We start from the raw sequence: 19,549 nt of genomic DNA on the forward strand, positions 1-19,549 counted from the left end.
TCCTCTACGTGAATGAATAAGCACTCTGGATCACATCTATCAACCTGAAGGATCATTACAAGTCATTAATGTTCTGCTGTTAACAGTAACTAAATTGACAGCATTTAAAAATCACAACAAGGTACTCAGCAATCCCTTGTCATCATTTAATTAGAGCTTTGAAAAACTGTGGCATTTTTACCCGCTATGACCCAAGAAGTGCAGAGTGCCACTCCACCTAAAAGCACAAACAACTCCTAAATAAAAATGCTTCAAAACAAAACACTCAAAAAACCCCACCTAAACTAAACACAACCCCCTCACACACACACACAACACAGTCATAAGCTGAGGAAGTTGAAGATGACTAGAATGGTAGAGAAGGCGTTTAGCAGCAACAGTTTCAAATGACAGACTAAAACTAATTCCTAGAAAGACTTCAGTGCAACTCAAAAAAAAGACAGTCAGGATCTACAAGTTTCAGTATGAGAACGTGCAGCTAAGCAAAAGTGTATGTCACTGAATTTTATTCCCAGAAAAGTCAGGCCTGTGAGTCACCCACAAGATGATGTTAGCAAAGCAAAAATGACTGCTTTGTTTCTTCCTTCTGCACACACTAATTCTCTCCCTCCTCCCCTCCTGCTACATGCAGCAGGTCAAGACCTTTTTCCTCAAGTTCATCCAAAAAATGTTGAAGATTTTTTAGCTTAGTCAAGAAGCAAGTCATTCGTTTGTATTTTATGTTAGAACAGTTTAAGTTTTGTTGTTGTTTAAAGCACTCCCTGCCAGGAGAAAAAAGATGATCCATTACTACCCAATAATAAGAAATCCTCATAAGCTCCAGAGCTCAGACTTTCACTTTGGAGCCTGGAACGACTGATGACCATTTCCCTTCTCATGTTCAACCAGGAAGATTTTACCAAGGCTAAGCTGACAGGAGAGCAACACTGGCATTATTCACCTCAAAAAAAACCCCAACCCACATATATGTAAAGCATTTTTCAGTGATTAGCTAGTCCTCTGCTTCCATCTCTTGAACTTGTGGCTCAGATTTTGATTACCAGATCTCTTTCTAGGAAGAGCAAGTATAGTAGCACTACTTAAGATTTCTGTGAGTACATCTTGTTCCTGCATCTGTCCAAGTGTTCATCACAGTGTTTGACCTCAGCGCTTCTGGAGAACTGTGCTGGGAGGAAAGATCACACTCAGGACAGAGATGAGGGGAAGAGGGCTAGAGTTCATACTGCTGGAAAGTTGTTTTTCCCCTCACATTTTTAGAGTTTACCCTCATGTCCTCCTACCATGTTCCTATGATCTTCTTTTCCTATTTAGAAGGTCTACTCAATCCCTTAGTCTGTAGGGCCATGACACCCCCCACGGCTTTCTGCAGTAGACTCCAAAATACAGATGCCAGAAATAAGATTCTCACAGTTCAGAGATGCGTTCAGGTGCACAACCGCAGTCTGACTACTACACCCAAAGCTTGTGGTATAAATCTGAACAGAAAATTCATGTTACAGTGGCAAGGTAGCTAAATTGAAGGAAAAAAAAGCCTACACTATTGTTAACCATCGTCACTCTCTGCTCCTGACTGCAGAAGGAAAGAAAAATGCTGCTAGGACTTAAAAGAAGCAAGCATCAACCATGTCAGTATCATCCTTGTCTCTTTTTGCACCTTCACTTTGCCTCTGTAAAAATAAATATCAGAAAGGCAGCAGATACTGAAAATTCTCAAGAATCATCTTCAAAACAATATACTTTTATATTGTTTATATATACAATATACTGGTGAAAATATATTTCTTAGGGGAAGTTCATCAAACAGTCCAAGCAAGATGACTTTGCATACGTTAGTCTTTCAGCATTCCTAAATGAAAGTTAAAGAAAGGAATTCCATAAACCCTTTCCTTCAATGAACTGGTTTGTTTCTGGTTGTTCGTCTTTGTTCACCACAAAGAAGATTGCATAGGAAAGCTAAACAGTACATGATAATGGTATAGCACAACACCAAGGAACAAGACTGAAATATTCACAGTATACCACTTCAAGAAGCTATCCAAACCACCGTAAGCTCATTTAAAAGAATGTTTCAAAAATCATTTAAGTATTCAGGAAGCATTTTTATGCCTTCAAAGCAATGTCTGCACAATCACCTTAATGATTTCCCCAAAGACAAGGTATCATGTATTACTACCAGTCACATAACAGAAGCTGACAGGAATGTCAAAGTACAGCACAAGCAATCAAACTCCAAGCAAAATACTCAGCAAAACTAGAAATAAAAATCAAGAAGCCCTCAGTACCAAGTCCATCTTTAGCTTTTTAAGTCATTGTGGCTCTCAAGCACTGCAGCTGTTTTCTCTATCTTTCTCCCCCCATTAGTTATACAACAAAAAAAGATGATAAAATGAGCAATTTTTATTCATCTCTACAAAGAAGTAAGCAGTAAGTCACCTGGTGGAAAGCATCTGGGATGAAAGAGAGCCAACTAGACCTAGTGAAGCCAGTCTTCACGCAGAGTGGTTTGACAAGAAGAATGGTAAGACAAAGTTGGACAAAATTAGTATAAGGGAATGCAGATGTGTGAACAACATTCCCTTATAGTTCCTACAGTGTGAACTATAAGGGAATGTTGTTCACACATCTGCATTCCTTTGAACCTACACTCCTTTTTTTGATTTTTTTTTGGGTTGTTTCTGGCTTTTTTTTTTTTAATCTGAAGCTCTGAAAAACTGTAACCGGCCAATTAACTTTCACAGCCATAGACCACTTCTGAATGCAAAGTTTCCATATTGGGGAAGACTGCATACAATTATGTAATAATTCCATAATTTCTAGTACAATCACATTACAAGGATTAAAAAAAGTTGAGCTCATATTTATGCATTTCCCTCATATAATCAATAGGTAAAAGATGAAGCAAGCTGTACCCTTTTACCAGTTAAACCCTCCCAAAAAACCACTTTCTTCATAATCTGCTAAACAGATATATATACACACAAATATATATGTATGTGTGTGTATAAAGAGAAATTCAGAAGCATTTGTCCCTCTAGATCTAACACTTACAGGCTTTCTTAACAAGCAAGAGAAAAAACATACCAGATCCAAACCAGCTAATAAGGTTTCCAGAGCACTCAAAATTCAGTATTTTTAGGTTTTTCAACATTTAAGACCTCTAAGATAAATTTAAAGTACATTTAGTTAAAATGTCCTACTTCAAATGAAAGCAAAAGGACTGTACACATTCTGCTCTACCTACCTATATAATACATACAGCAAGTTACTTGGATTTGCATATCGAAGGATCAAAAAACAGTTAACAACATGCTCCCAGTTATGCAAGAATACGCAGCATTTGCTAAGTACTACAGTTACTGCTGGAGAATAGTACAACAAAAGGAATTTTATTGGCAACGCACATAGGTTTAAGCTCAACATTTATACTTAAAAAAAGAGGAAAAAGTCAGTAGCACACTAATAGCAAACGAGCTACTGTTCTGTGCACTTTTGTGCGCACTGTGCCTCCCAAGAGGGATTTCTGCACTCCATTATACAAGAAGGTACTTCAATAGAATCAAACTGCTTAATAACACTAAAAAGATACAGACCTACAAAAATGTGCACAACACGTTCACCATAACATATGCAAATGCCTTCTTCCAGTAATACCACCAGCAAAACTCCTTCCAGCTACGAGCCGTGTCAAGCCTACTGCTAGAGAAGAACTATTGCCGGAACGCTTACACATCGTACGAAAAACGTTGTGTTTGCAGCTGCGAACGCAGCGCTGTGAATCTGTGTCTGGGTGCCTCCCCTGTGGCGGCGCAGCCCCCGCCAGCCTCCCCCGACACATCTCAGCTGCTGAACAAAGACATCAGAAGCGCTGGGAGGTCTTTAAGCAAGTTAGCCCGCCCGTACGGAAACTTTCCGATTTACCCGGCTCGGATCCGCCTCGCACCCCGCCACGGCACCGGCGGGAAGCGGCGAGTGGGCCCCGCCGCGCATCCTCGGGCGCTCCGGGCTGCAGCCACGGGGCCGGCGGCGATGCCCGCAGAGCCGAGTGCCCCGAGTGCCCCGACCAGCCCGGCCCGGCCCGGCCCTGCCCGCCCGGCCGGCAGCGGCGCCTGAGGGGCGCGTAGGCCGCCTGAGGGGCGCCGGAGCTGCTCCCAACCGCCGCCGCCTCAGGCCGCGGCCGCCCCCCAGCCCGGCCGACAAAGGCGACGGCTCTGGCAGCACCGGAGCCGCCCCGGCGCCGGGCGGGGCAGGGCGGAGCGCAGCGCAGCGGCTGCCGCCGGGGCTGCGCGAACGGTGAGGCGGGAGCCGGGGGGAACGGCGGCGCCCGGGGCCCGCCCCGCCGCAGCTCCCGCCTCAGGTGCGCGGCGGGCAGCGGCTCCTCACCTGCGCTGCCGCCGTCCCCGCGCCGCGGCGGCCGCCGCCAGGGCCGGGCGAGAGCCGCGCAGCAGCAGCAGCAGCAGCACCGCTGCCCCTCCGCCGCGGCTGCCCCCAGGCACCATCGCAGTGCGCGGGCACCGGGACCGGCACCGGGACCGGGACCGGCACCGGCACCGGGACCGGCTGCGCCGCCGCCGCCTCCCTCAGCCGCGCGGCTGCGGCTGCCATGGAAATCACAACCACGCCCTGATTGGTCGCGGGCCTCGATGTGTCGCGGGACGCGGTTGGGCCGGCGCTGAAGATTGACAGCCGAGGGGGCGGGTCCGGGGGGGCGTTAACCCCTGCTGGCGCGGCGGGAAACATCTGGAGCGCACAGCTGGGGCGGGCGGGCGCCACGTGAGCATCTGGAGGAGCCCACGTGCACCAACGGCCGGACAGCTGTGCCAGACAGATGTTGGTAGCTGGGAACAGCTGGATTCTGTCACAGCTCACTCCACCGAACCGCACCGGCGTCGCGAAAAAAGAAAGGTAAAGGCTGGAACGGAGCGTTCCGAGGAAACTCTGTACTGAATGTCACCCGCTGGCTTCGGTTTCCAAGGTCGGTCTTGCAGCTGAAACCATCTAAAACAGATAGTCCTGGTTCTAAGTGCTGCAGCTGCCTGACAAATTGAGAAAAGCGGCAGTCAAACACTTTAATAGACGTGAGGCACTGAGCACAGGACAGCAGCGAGCACCACCTGGCTCAGAGCTCAGGTGTCCTCTGGTGTCCCACACCTGTTTTGCGGCAGCGGAGAAGCACAAGCCATGTGCTCACCAGGTGTGCAAACATCTGGAATAGCACCAGGCTGGAGCATAGGCTCGAGCCCAAGCCGGCTGCCGGCACATCTCACAACTCCTCTGACCCACGGCTGGTGAAGCAGCCAGGCAAGGAACAAGAGTGATTTTCACCAGCACTTTGCTCCTGGAAGTGTAGCTGTATGAGGTGACTCACATCGATAAATCAATTCACGTCTAACAAGGACTGGCCTTAGGCCATCCTAACCCCTTCCTTCTCAGTGCTCTATGCAGAAAGACAGCTTTTATACCTAAAGAGCAGGAAAACAGGTTGACTTTGACTTGTTAACATTAACATAGTGATACGTAAAGGCTGAATCAAACTGAAAACATATTTCTTCTTCAAATACAGGAGCTCTGGCCCAGCTGCCATCACCCCGTGGAAAAATCAGGGCTGCCTCAGGGTCACATCAAAGGGAACAATCCCCTAAAACGTTCCCCAGATTTGTGTTGCTTGCCAAATGGGGAAGAAAAAAAGTCAGCTAAAGGGATTTAACATGATGCCAGCCCAAAATAGTCTGGGAAAAGCTGCCTCTGCAATGAGCAGTGGCAATCAGCACTCATCCCTGCTCATCCCCGGCAGATGTTTGTGCCCTTTGCCCTCTGCCTCCCAAACCCTCCTGCAGCTGGGGCATCCCCTCTGCCGCCACTGCAACGCAGCACGGGGCTGGCAGCTAATGCGAGCCACCACTGACTGGGTGCCACTGGGCTCGGCGAGGTGCTGGCTGGGGACACCGAGGCAGGGAGACAGCGCCAGCAGCGAGACCTTGGTATAAAAAGGATGAAAACCACCTTGTGGAAGAACATCCCCCTTTTAATCCTGAAAGCCCTAAAATCAGGTCTGACTCACTCCCAGAGAGACGGTACAAATCCTGCATGGCTGTGGAGATAACCAGCTGGGCTTTGCCGTCATCCCAGCCTCACGAGATGCGGAGCGACGGTGCCTGAGCTGACAGCGGTACCGTCAGGATGAAAGAATTAATCACAGCCCATTACCTCGTGTCTCACAGCCCTTGCAAAGCGCCTATCATAAAACTTTTACAAGCCTGTCAGGACGCGGTTTCCACTGATACTGAAGATCCAACGCTCGCTGCCGGCGTTGCCTGGAGAGCCAGTGCAGATAGATGAGTGTTTGCTCTGCCTGCTGCTTCACCGAGGTGACAGAGAAGCATCGCTGCTGAGAGGGCTGAATGCAGTGTGGCTCATGCGTGTTTTATTTGTTACGAAAATTAAATGAAGGCAGCCATGTGAGCATGTATCTACATGCAAGATCAGTATTTTCAGATCAGGAAGAGCTCTGCCCTGTAAAGACTGAGATTTTAAGAGTACCTAATGCCTGTAGGGCTTTCAGACACGCTCAGGGAGCTGCTGGGAGCGTAGAGAAACCAGAAACTCCTTTTGGGTGGTAAAATTGTTTTCAAATTTCTTCTCTCTGACAGCTATTGACAGGGAATAAATGTCATTTGCTCCCAAATGCAGCTGGATTTGAACTAATGATTTAAAGTGTATCCTGTTTCCAGTAAGTTTGCCTCAATCCATTAAACAGCACTTTTCAGATTGCTTTATTGGTTTTTCTTTTATGGCTTTAACTGTGACTCACACAGATAGTCCCCTTTTAAAGGCTTCCAATCTGTGGCAATCAAACAGTGCCTCCAGGGCAGAAAAAATGTTGTTCTTCAAGGGAAAGGGGGAAAGCAGGTCACTGCTGTACAAAACAGACAGAGCTACTGTACATAGCAGGTGCCCCATGCTGGGCCCTTCTTTAATCAGTGCTTGTCCCGGAGCCATGGATCAAATAACCCATCAAATATTGCATCACGCAGTCTGGGCACAGACAGAGCTTAACTCTCAGCCGTTAAGTTGCTGTTGCTGGTGGATAAACACTACAAGAAGCAATAGCACTTAATTGCTCATCATTTGACAGCTGCATTGGCTGTTCCTTGTTGGCTTGTTCCTGCTTTGCTCCTTGAAGCTCAGAAATAAAGCCTCCTGGCCGGGGGCTCAGCCACACACACGGGATGGTGGATGAGCCCAGGACCAAAACTGCAGCTCGGGGTGGGGGGGAGAAGGGCTGGTGCTGCAGGGCCACAGCTCAGGGTTTGCTGAGCTCCAAGAGAAATAGAAGCAGGTCCCGGTGACTGTGTCTGCTTTGTGCCCGGTTTTCCCTAGGCAGTGGCATGGCTTACGGTTGTTCCCATGCTTTAATTTCTAGCAGTGCCATACTGCCCATCTGGGACTGCTGGTGGGAGGAGGAGGGAGGAAGAGCAGCCCTGAGTCCTGAAAGCTGGTGCTATTTAGGAGCCTGTATTAAACTTTTTTTTTTTTTTTCATGTTATTTCTGAATGTGAGCCACAACATAAATCAAAGCTTTTCTCTGACTCACTGCTATGGCAGAGAACAGCTGGACATCATCGCCTGGAGGGACTGAGCCTGGTGGCTGCATCTGCCCTCCCTTCATGCCAGCTCCAGCAGCAGTGACAGACTGTGCTGCCTTACACTCATACCAACGCCTGCCCGGTGAGCAGCATCTTTCCTACCACATCATACAAGTTGCTGGGCCAGAACACGAGTGAGTGAAGTCCCCAGCAGCACTGCCCTGACCTCTAACTGGAGGCCTGGCACATTCAGAGACAAAATCAGGTCTTTTTTCTTCCCTCCCTGAACTTTCAATGCAACGCTTTTCAACTCCACTCCAAAAGTAGTGCTGAATACAATTTGACTGTCATCGGCAGTTGCTAGTCCAGATATCCTGGCCCTCATCCAGGAGCATTTTACCTTAATTCCACCTTCCCAATCCTAAGAATGCAAAGAATTTCCCTCTGGCTCTGCCCAGCTCATTCCCTGGTCCAGAGCAAAGAGAGCTGAATTTGCTGGCTTAGACACGTTCTTGCCAGAACTGTTAAATATTACTCGTTTTCCTCGAATGCCTCAGCAGCAATTGCACAACCCAGCTTTTCGCTGGCTGTCTTGCTCAGGGAGGATCTCTCCTTCGCTGAGAAACAGATGGAGGAGGTGTGGTGCTTGTGGCTTTCATCCCCATGCTCACTAAAGGCGGTTTTGAAAGCCAGGGGGGTGAGAGGCTCAGCTGTTGCTTATGCCTCAAAAAAAATCTCCTTGTTACCTCTGTTATAGAAGGATATATATGAATAGATCCATTACAGAAGGAACAGAGGGAACAGAGGAATTTGGAGGAGGATACTGATACGATAAAGCACAAAGAAACTCGGTTGGATTTCAGCTTGTGCTGTGCGCCTGGGAAATTCATTTGGCCTTTAGGTAGAAGTAATCCAGAAATCCCAAGCCCCACGTGTGCCTGTGCTGTCTCGAAGCCCAGAGCACAGCTGGGCATCCTTCCTCCCCCAAGTAACCTCGCTTAAGTGCTTAGTTGGCTCTGTGTCAAAGACATGCTTAAGTCAATCCTGTTATCTCTGCCTTTATGAATACGAACAAACTGCCCTCTAACTAGAGGAAAAAAGGATGGACTTAACACTTTACTGAAAAACTGCTGGCAGTTAAACCAGCACAGACTTCAAGCCCTCGGTGGGTGCTTTGGCGAGGGGAGGACCATGGGGCAGCACCTCTCTCCACATCCAGGCCTCTGTAATGACCTAAATTTATCTTGAGCTGAGGGTTATTGCAGACCCCAGAGCAGGAGCAGGGGGCAGGAATACCCTGCTCCTGGCTGCACATCACGATAGGATGGGGAGTAATGGGGGCAGCTGGCCCCCAGCACCACAGGTGGATCCCAGCGGTGTCTGTAAGTACAGACTGAGCCAAAAAAAACCCCAGCCTGGATGTTCAGGGAAGACTTACAGTCCCCAGAGGAGGAGAGCATCCAAGGACTATGTTCAAAAGCCTTTGAGATTAGAGAAAACAGGCCCCACAAGACATAAAGCTGATGACATCCCTCTTCATCCCCTCACTGCAGAATGAGATATTTCTGCTGAATAGATGTTTCTGCACCCAGAACCACACCTTGCACTTAACGCAGTCTGTCTTATGAGCAGAGCAAACCTGTCAGCTGCGAACCCAGTGAGGATGCTGTTTAACTTGGAAGGATGTTAATGTCTCTCTCTACGTTTCCCAGAGGCATGCTCATTTTTATTGCTTTTCTCTGCTACCGATATTATTTTTCTGGCCCGGCTGCCTCGTGTATCGATCATCTTGGCAGTGCTAAGTTTGCCCTTGGCAGTGCAGAGTTGGCCCCAGGGGATGCTGGAGCAGACATGTGTGCACCGATGGGCTGGGGCACCGCTGGGCATTTTCAATAGCCCTACAATTTGTGTTTCACAGCCAAAGCCAGTCAAACCAAGCCGTGAGAATCACTGTGGGATCAGAAAGGTGTCATTCTTGGTGTTTACCTGCAAAAAGCCTCAGCTGCCATCACAGGGATCCACTTAACCTGCACACACAGCATCATCCTTGTGCATAACCTGAAAGCATCACTCCTCTACCTCAGCTTTGCCCTGGGCTCACAGGCAGCGATCCCCAGCGGTCTCACAGGGCACGGGATCATCCTGCTCCTCAAATCCATTCTCACCCATCCCATGTTGCAGCTGCATCTATCTGCCAGGAAAGGTATCAGCCTGAAAAAATAAAAGCTCAGCTTGCTCCCCACTGCCTGGCGTCCTGTGAGAAGGCAAAGCATGACACCTCGGACCTGGTTACACATCAAACACACTTCGCACTGGCTCAGACCACTGCTGGAGGTTCAGGCCAGGGGTCTGGGCATGTTTGCTGAGCCAGACCCTCCTGGTTCAAACCACCCAGTGCTGCAGCCCCAAGAAACCCACCTCCCTGCCAGCTCCAGCCCCAGATTTGACCCCTTATTTCCCCAACCCCAGCAGAGCCACTGTCTATCACTAAGCAGGGATAGCTTTTCTGGTGCAAACACCATTTCAGGAGGATTTAAGCTGCCATTATTACAGTCAGGAGAACATGGACCTTTCTTTAGGTAGCTGCAACCTGACCTTAACCCGCCTGCAGCTCAGAGAGGAACAAGGCGGTTTCTGCTCCGACCCTGTAAAGCAGCTCTTTGTGATAAATAGCTCTATATTCCCCCATCTCTGTCTGATCTCGTGTCTGCTGCTTTATAAATGTGACAGCTGAGAATTGATCTCTCCACGTGCCTGGAGAAATAATTATGGGGCTAGGAATATCTCTGTGAAGTCCTCATCGCTGTTCTCACAGGGAAGGCGTTTTAGGCATCAGATGTATTTATTTCATGGGGAGATTTTTTCCCCAGCTGTAGGAGCCTCTGGAGGTGCAGAATCCTCGGGTTTTTCCAGCCAGTAGGCAGTCCTAGCTATCCAATAAATATAAAAGTAGCTGTTTTTCCATTCACAGTGCAGGAGTGAATGCTCTCCTCTTTTACATTTATAGGCATCTTCCCATATTCTTGGCTTGCAGACTGCTGCCTATGTGGCACGATGGACGTGTGCAGGCGGAGCGCTCGTCTCCGGCACGGGAACAACTGAGAACAAACCATTGCCTAATTCCTTCCCCTTCTTTAGGTTTTCCTAAAAAAAGAATAAATTTAAAAATCCAATATCACAGAGATTGCCTAAGCTGGAGCTCTTATAAAGTCTCATATGACCGCTACCACGCTGCTGAAGGCATTTACTTCGAGTAATGTGTGATGCTCTTGGCTGCTTTTGTCAAGCTGCCCCTCATGGCTGGTCATGGAGGCCGGGAGCAAAGCGCTGGGCTTTCCTCCACCAGCGAGGAGTGATGCTCCTCAGAGCCCTGTTGCACCCTCACAGCCTGTCCTCAGCACAATCGTTCCCACATCTGTGGGTGTCTGTCTGGGAAAGCACTGGTAGCTGCACGCTAACCCTTAACAGAAGAGGAATAAGATATTTCTTGCAGGACTTGGAAATGGCTGAAAATGCCCAGTGGTTTGCAGGATTAAGTCCTAAGTTTGTAAAGCAGTAGCACATGTGGTGGGCACTTAATGAGCTAAAGAGCCATAGGCTTATTTATAATGCCAGTGATACAAGAAATTATATCATCTCATCAGTGCAAGGAGGTGAAAGAGCCGCTCACAAGCCCCAGCATCTAAAAAAAACCCAAACCCCAAAAAACTCACTGCCAAAGACACAGACCTCTGCTTGCATGGGATCAAAGGCTTTCAAACCCTCTGGTTGGGATGGTGTCACTGAAATCACCTTGGCTGCACACACCGTGCCCGGGCAGTTGGCTACGGTCCGTGCAGTGAGTTTCTCCGGAGCAGGATGGCCAGCTTGGCTGGTCTTGCAGGACTTGGCTCTTGCAACCACAGCAGTTCTGAAAACAAAAATATCCTGTCATCTAAATATGTTGGCATCTCTATCAGGCACAAGGTGCAGGCATTTTGAAAGCAGTGACTGACTGTACACTGAGGGCCCAGTGAGTCCATCACTTGTCCCTTCGTTAGCTGGCCAGCTTGCAACAGAAGTGTAAACAATTTTAAAATTACATAAAGCTCTAAAGGAACACCATTAATGCTGCTGCTGAAATCATATATGGTGCAGCCCTTTTCTCTGAGTTTTTTACAAGGGGTGTTAAAATTCATACTATTAAAGATGAGACAAGACAGAATTTAAATCCCACCCCCACCATGGTTTCTTGTTCCAGACTTGCTGTATTTTCATCATCCCATACCTCCTTTATGGCTGAGCTTGATTTGTCAGCTAAAAGAAACTGAATTAAACCCTAATTCTCCCTCCATGGGGGCTGCTGTGTGGCCCTGCTGCTCTCAGGCTCATCACCACCAAGCATCAGTTCAGCAGTTGGAGCTTGGCACCTTCCCTGGGGGGAGATGAGGAGAGTAATGTGAAGCCCTAAAAAACCCCCTTAAATAAAATCCCATTGCTTTTGGGGACAGGCTCATTTGCTGGTTCCAGCACCCTACTCTGGCAGTGTTCCCTGTTTGCAGTGGCCGAACAGCTCAGCCCAGGATGTTGCTTTAAAAACCCGGGTTTAGACCCATTTTTTCTTCCCAAGGCCATATCTTCAGGACTTGAGCGAGGCACCTTGTGAAATGGGTGAAGCTGGAGCCCCCGGGGCCAAAGTCTGGGAGAGTCAATAGGGGAGGGAGGAGCCGTACCTTCTGCAGAGCTCCCTCCTTCTTGTTTGGTTTCCATCAATCATTTATTTTTATGATGGCCTTTCAAAATGGGAATGTGGCATTTAATGTTTCTCAGGCAGCTGCTGGGTTTGCTACAGGGAGGGCAATAGCCCTAATTGAAAATAGAGGAGGCTCCTTTGTTAGAGAGGTGATGGGAGCGGTGGGACCCAAGTGGAGAACCTGAGGGTGTGAAGATGTTGGAAATCTGCACCCACCAAAAAAAATGGCCTGTATGAAACTATAAATCCATGTTAGACAAGCCACAAAATCCAGACCTCCTTCCTCCCCATCCCCAGCATTATCCACCGGATAATATCCCCCTCAACTATAAAACAGATGTTAAATTAAAACAGCAGTACAGAGAATAATAAAATGCACCAAAGAAATCATCTACCAAAGCTCTGCCCCTTTATGCAAAAAAACTGAGGCACGAAAAGAAACAATCTCTTTCTTTTTCCTTAAAAAAACCCAAAATTACAACAGCAGAGGGCTGACCCATCTTCCTGCAATAGCACTTTTAAATCAACAAAGGAGAGCAACCATCAATACGCCCGTTTTCCAGACTGTGATGGAGGGAGGGAGCAGAAATAGGAAAATCAGGACTCACTCACCGCATCCGGCATCCAATCCCCCCCACATGGCTTCTCCATTATTTCCAAACACACACACATAAATAGAAAATTTTCAGTGAATGCTAAATGCCATTTGACCTATTGCTGTAGGAACCTGCTGAATTCTGTAGGTGTATTCCGTAATATTAACTTCTGCACGTTCTCTCACATTCAATCCTGTAGGAATATTCTATTTCTTGTTTTCCTGAGGAAAAAACGAGACTTTCTCTGCCAGAAATGGAGCAGAAAGGGCTGAACTCCACAGCCAACATGCTGCATATGCTTATAAAACAAAATAAGAAACTTTCTTCACTCGTGTGGCCGGTGAGAAGCTTTTGCCCTTAGATCAGGGCTTTTGATTCCAAATACTTTGGGTTCCTTAGGGCAGATATCCCTGCCTTGCTCTGCTGACATCCTCTGACTAACCCGAGATGGAAGGAAAGCAGTTGGTTTTGTGTGGGGGTTTTCTTGAGTTTTTTTGTTTTTTCCTGTGGACACCTCCACAGCTCATTGCACAGACTTGCTGAAAGCCAGCAAGGATGACAGCAGCAAACCATCCAGGACCCAGATCTGCAATGTGCCACCCCAAATCAGCCGTGCCTGTCTGAACAACCTCCCCATGCCGGCCTTGGGTGCAGGGCAGCTCTCTCCTCCTTGCTGCCCGTGGCACGGCCGTCCCGGCAAAGCGCTGACCTGCAGCTGCCAGCAGCAACATGCAACCCCACTTATCTGCACAGAGTCCCAATGCCGTGCCTTGTCAAGCACATGAGAAACTCATCCTGCTTTGCCTAAACCACATTTTAAAAATATATATAATGCACATACATACACTGGATTACTCCCAAGGGAAGCGGTGACAGTGCCAAGCCTGTCAGAGTTCAAGGAGCATCTGAACGATGCTTTTTGTTGTATGTCTTAGTTTTAGGTAATCCTGTGAGGAGCAGGGAGCTGGACTCGATGATGACCCTTCCAACCTGAGATATTCTATACACACACACACACACAGAGATATATGGATTTCTGCCCTAGTCCATAGTTTTGGTGGGGTGGCCGGGCACCTCTCACTTCCCTCCTCAACATAATGGGGAAGAATATAAGGTTTTTAAAAGAAACTCATGGGTCAAAATAAAGACAGGAGAAGCCTCACGGCCACTAAACCACCATTCTGACGGCTGGAGGAGCACCCAGCCACGGCACAGGGTGACACAGCCTCTCCACCACCTGCATTGCCCCACAATTTGTATTTTCAAAACTGTCCAGCAAGTGCCTTTTACCAGCACAGCATCGATGCAAACCAGCCAGGACACAAGCGAGGCAGCGCTGCTATTTCTCCTCCAGTGACTAAGAAAATGTGACTATGCGATCAACCCTCATGAATGCATTTGGGGAAGCCTGCCAGTGCCTGCATTTGATTTCTTGCCTAAACTCCAGCCAGCTTAACGCAACATCAGCTTGGAAGCCATAAAACACGAGACAAACAATGTAAATCAGCGCAACCAGCAAAATTTAACAGGAAACAGGCTGTGCTTTTTATTTTCTGGATCGGAGAGCAGCTGGCCAGCACAGTCACGATTACCTCTGAAAGTCCTTACACCCATTTGCTTATTTGCAAGCAGGGGAAAGAGAGCTGAAAGCTGATTTCATGTAATGTGGGGTTTGGTATAAATCAACTGTATATGACTTAAAATTGGACAAAAGACAGAAAAATCACAAAAAGAGACGGATACGCTGTTAAACTAAAAGACTGGAGAAGAAGCAAGTAGCAGGATGAAACTAATGTCTGGAGTTGTTGGGATTTACTGCTTATCTAAGGGCTGGCAGCAAGGGCAGCGCTGTGCACTGTACTGTAGAGCTACAAATAACTGCACTTAGCACTTCTTTGGGGTATTTTAAGGCAGGCAACAAGGCTGGCAGAAAGCTCAGTGTCACTTCTCCCTCTAGCAGAGAGATTCTCACCCCAGCCATGGCCAATGCTATGCTGAAGGGTCTCAGCTGTGCTCACCAACGGCGCTCAGTGCATCGGTCCCGCGAGGCTGCAAATGATACCAGGGATAAGAAACACACTGGGGAGAAGGCTGGGAGCCAAGCGCTGAGCTCACAGGAGGCTGAGACTTGAGACTGCTGGCGGGGTCAGCTCATGGAGCACCCGGATGATATAATCCCTCTCACAGGCTGATCAAAGTCCACTAAAATCCATTTCCATTCATTCCTCCCAACACACTCTATTTCCCTTATAGAGCTGCTGCAAAACCCTGGCAGCAGTGCCCGCATGGTGCTGCATGTCCCACAGGATAACTCCATGATAACACTGCAAACACCATCACATCTCCAAAACTGCAAGCCCAAATGGGGTTTCATCAAAACCAGACACTGCCCCAAGTCCAACCCGCCTCTTGGAAGAGCATCTCCCTCACCCCCGACCCAAGCAATGCAACCCCCAGCTCACAGCATCGCTGAATTTCACCTTTTTAGACTGAAATAGGTGATTCTGGTCCCCATCAGCAGAGCCAAGTGGCAGTGAGTGCTGGCGCCAGGCAGACCCCGTCCTTCCCACCGCAGCCACTGACCGCCGAAAGGATCACCAGTGTTTGAAGAAGGGCTCAGCCGAGAGCCGGAGCCTGATTTCAGGCAGATCGAGAGGATTTCCACGTGTCGAGAGGCGTCTCAGGACACACATCGGGTCTTTGGTGATCTCTTCCCGCCAGCTGCTATTTCTTCCCCACCCGCTTTTATAGGAGCCTGATAGCTCCCATTGGCTTGAGGCACATTTATTATAGTGACTACTATGACCCATTTAAATTGCATTAAATAATTTCTCAGTTCATTGTCCTGCAGAGATTAGTTACATATAAGCATATTTTAATGATTAACTATTGGGCTCTGCTGAGGCCCCAGCAAAAATGCAGAATCCGCAGCCTCCCTCCGTCTCTCCCTCCCCTCCTGCCAGCTCCCTGCTTCACCACCAGTCTCACAATATTTATGGTTTTCCTCAGAGCCTCCGCTCCTGGCCTGATACAACCAGCTCAGCTGGCACTAGAGGGAAGGCTCCAGCTCCTGGAGCTGCAGAAAGGCTGGAAAAAGCTCAAACCCCAGAGTCTGAAGAGGAAGAAGCAACATCTGAAGGTTAAATCATGAAGAAGCAGCATTTGTAGCGTCAGCCACAGATTTTAGAAGGAATTGCAGGCTTTTTCAGTGCGTTGGGCACTAGAAATGAGCTGGAGCCTGTGGTCAGAGCTCGCTCTCCATCGCCCTGAGGAAATGCAGCGAAATGCTGTGGGCAGTGAAGTTATTTGGGACAGAAGCTGGGGTTTGTGCAGAACCGGCAGCACCAGCCACGGTCCTTACCCTTGGCATTTCTTCCCACACACGGCTGCAGGGCCAGGGCTCCCACAGCAGGGCAACTCAGGGCTGGATTCACCTTTTGAGCCACTCCCAACATCCGTGCACAAGGAAAATACGTAAGAAAGCAGCAATTGCTCATCCTTACTTGTACAGCCCCACATCCAAGCAGCCTCTGCTTCTGCACCCACATCTGCAGAGCAAAGCCTCGCCTGGGCAAAGCACGTCGAGCCTGTGCAACAAGCCCTAACAGAATAAATCACATTTCACCAGAATAACCTTGGACACTCGTATGCTGCTTATCCCATCTCATCCCACCAAACCTGGTGGATTCAAAATGGGGAAGCGACGACCCCGCTGCGGGCACCCAGCATGGGTGAGACAACCCCAGCACCACGCAGGGATGAGTTACGCAGGGATGCCCTCCACCAGCTTTTTGGAGCACCAGGAGCATTTTAAGGCCATTTCCAGCGCAACACCCACAGCGTTTGAGCCGCCTTCTCCTGTTGTTTCACTGGGGGCTCACCTGAGGCAGTGACACACGGGCAGGGGGTCCTGTCCCACTCAGAGCCGCTGCACAGGTCTGGGACAGAGGCAGCTTTCCGCTGAGCCCACGCCTAGGGGCAGGACATTGCACAGGAAAAGGGAAAATGTTTAAATTGGCCTGAAGCAGCCCATTTCCACCCCCAGCCCGCTCACGGATGCTGCGGTGTGGGCAGCTGGGAACAGCAGCGTTTGGGGGATTTTATGGACTTTGTGGGGCGATGAAGGAGCAAACCTGCTGGGAGGAAACTGGGTTGGATCCTGTTAGGTTTTGTGTGGGTGTTTTCAGCACGTCCTTTTCCCTCCCTCACAGCCACCCTCCAGCTGCTGCACCCCGAGGAAGTCTTTAGTGGTGCCTTGCCACAGCATTTTACAAAGAAATCGATGAACAATACAAAAGGGGAAAAAAAAACCCTTTTGCAGATGAATTTAAAGAGTATTAAAAAAAGCAATCGTGTCTTGAAATGATATGCAGAGGATTGAAATTTCTGACAGCGTTAGGTTAATGGTTGAACTAGATGATCTTTAAGGTCTTTTCCAAGTGAGATGATTCTGTGAAATTTAATGCTGAAGCTGGGAAGGGGCTGGTCCGGAGCTGGCCTGGGATGGGGGAACCAGGGCTCAGCAAGCGCCTGGGAAGGCACCAACCACTTCCCCCATAGGACAAGGGCCACCAGGTGCCCAACGCATCAGGATGGGGACTGGGATGCCATTTGCCGAGGCATCAAGGGGCTTGTCCTGCGCGTTTCCCCCAAACCCCACCTGCTTTCTGCCCACCCGTGACATTTCAGAGCTCCCCACGTATCGCTGTCCCATCCTGGGGCGGTCAGATAACTGAACACATCTCAGTAACAAAAAAAGAGCAATATGAATCAGGCAACGAGCCCTCTTGGCCCAGTGCAAGAGCAGATGCTTGAACCACAGCCACCGATAAAAACCCCTGGGTTCATTTTGGCTGATGCCCTCCCTCCTTGACAGGCAGCACGGAGAGCAAAAATCTTGAAGGTCCTTTTAGCCCTGGCAAAAATATCTCTAGTCCAACAGAGCACATTTTTAAAGCCTTTAGCATGTCTCCAGGGGTTAACGTTCACTATATATACATCTATAAAGTACAGGAAGAGCTGGGAGAGCACCCCCCACATGCTCACTGCTGAGCTGGATCATTTCAACAGCTCAGACTTTCTATATTTGGATGCCTTTTTCTCGACAGCGTCTGGTCTGTAACAAAAGAGATTTGCTCCCTGGAACGACATCCCATGATGGAGGAGCCCCAGGGACTGACGCGGGGCGAGACGTGAGGTCATGGAGCTGGGCTGGCTCTGCCACCCCGAGGTAGCCACCGGTTTTGATGCAGACGAGCAGAGGGCAAGTGCTTGGGGTGAAGGGGGTGGTTTATCCTGGAGGGGTCTTGAGGGTGGCAGAGCTCTCCTTGGCCAGAGCGCAGCTCATGGCTGGGGCAGTGGGTTTAATTTTGGGCTTAACATGCCCTTCTCTGCCCACCCCTGGCGGACATTTGGGTTAATTGAGGCATCACCCACTCAGGGGAGGGCTGACCCCATCCAGCACCCTGACCTCATCATGGAAACCTCTGGGCTAGCAAATCTCTGGGTGAAGCAAACCTTTACCCTTAATTTCACATAAGCACCACAGGGGTCAGAGACTGAGGCCCAGCGAGAAACTGCTCCTCTGCTGGCTCCTCCACCCTGAGAGCACAGCACAGCAAATGCTCCAGAGGAGATGAAAAACCACCCCGAGCTCCAGGAGCAGCAGCTGATGTGTATTTTAATTCTGTATCTTTTAAGAGGAAAAAGACAGCCAGTGCATGAAGATCAAACCTAGCAGGAGGAACTGTCCTGCTGCAGAATCACAAACATACCAGGTGCCCAGTGTGCTGCAGCAACCCAACACCGAGCGGAGCAGCAGTGAAGATGCCCAGCTACTCATTTCCAGCTGGGACTGATGGTTTGAGCTCATCCCTGTCCCCCCTGCGCTGATATCCCTGATGAAGCCCCACTCCACGGCCTCACTGCTGCGCGGGCTCATCACCATCCTGCGGCCACGTGTGGCTGGGAAGTGATGGGGCAGCCGTGATTTTCTGTGGTGAGAGGTGGAGGGCTTTTCAAGAAAACAGATGGGTTTGGTGGTGGTTTTTTTTTTTTTTGTTGGTTGTTTTTGGGGTTTTGTGGGGTTTTTTTTGTTTGTTTGTTTGTTTTAAATGAACAATGAAGTTTCTGCCTGGCCCCATAAAAAGGGCCAGGTGATTCCTGCCAGCTTTTCTCTTGCAGCTCAGCAGGGCACTGAGCAGGAGCCTGATGGGGCCAAACACTAATTGCACACAGCGGGTCAGGTGGCTGCCCGTTACAAGGAGGACAAGGAGTGGGATTCACAAACCCGGGCTTTAAACCACAGCGACACAGTGAGCCCCTGCACTCAGTGCTGAAGCTCATCTGAGGTGACCGAAGGCACCGGTGCCACCACTGCCACCCTCCTGCACCCAGGCCCTGCCTTGCCCAGGGCCTCCACCCCTGGCTGGGTGCTCCCCTGAAGCATCACCCATCTGTCTCCACAGGCTGGATGTGGCAGATGCTGAGAGCGCTGTTGGGAGGGTGCTCTTGGTCACCCGTGTACAGGCCAGCACAGCCCCAACTCCCACCAGGCACTCAGCTCCGGTGGGACTATTTGCAGCATCCCCAGGCCCTCCCAGCAGCTCCCTTCCCAGCTTTGCTATTTGCATCAAGTC

The 19,549-nt window shown here is 49.3% G+C and overlaps 1 protein-coding gene across 12 annotated transcripts in view; it reads right to left on the reverse strand.

Moving 5' to 3' along the window:
• TPST1 (tyrosylprotein sulfotransferase 1) overlaps positions 1-15,417 on the reverse strand; it is a 43,128-nt gene extending 27,711 nt beyond the window's left edge. For 7 of the 12 annotated variants that reach the window (XM_074922882.1, XM_074922881.1, XM_074922883.1 and 4 more), the window contains exon 1: positions 4,381-4,573. The gene's annotated coding sequence lies outside the window, so the exon portion shown is untranslated. Of the gene's footprint in view, positions 1-3,590; positions 3,736-3,918; positions 4,206-4,380; positions 4,575-15,391 lie in introns of those variants that run through there. The other 5 variants (XM_074922884.1, XM_074922877.1, XM_074922885.1 and 2 more) reach the window with 4 other exon arrangements.
• Between the last annotated feature and the right edge of the window lie 4,132 nt (positions 15,418-19,549).

This window comes from Athene noctua, chromosome 19, assembly GCF_965140245.1.
Source record: "Athene noctua chromosome 19, bAthNoc1.hap1.1, whole genome shotgun sequence".
Taxonomy (NCBI): Eukaryota; Metazoa; Chordata; class Aves; order Strigiformes; family Strigidae; genus Athene; species Athene noctua.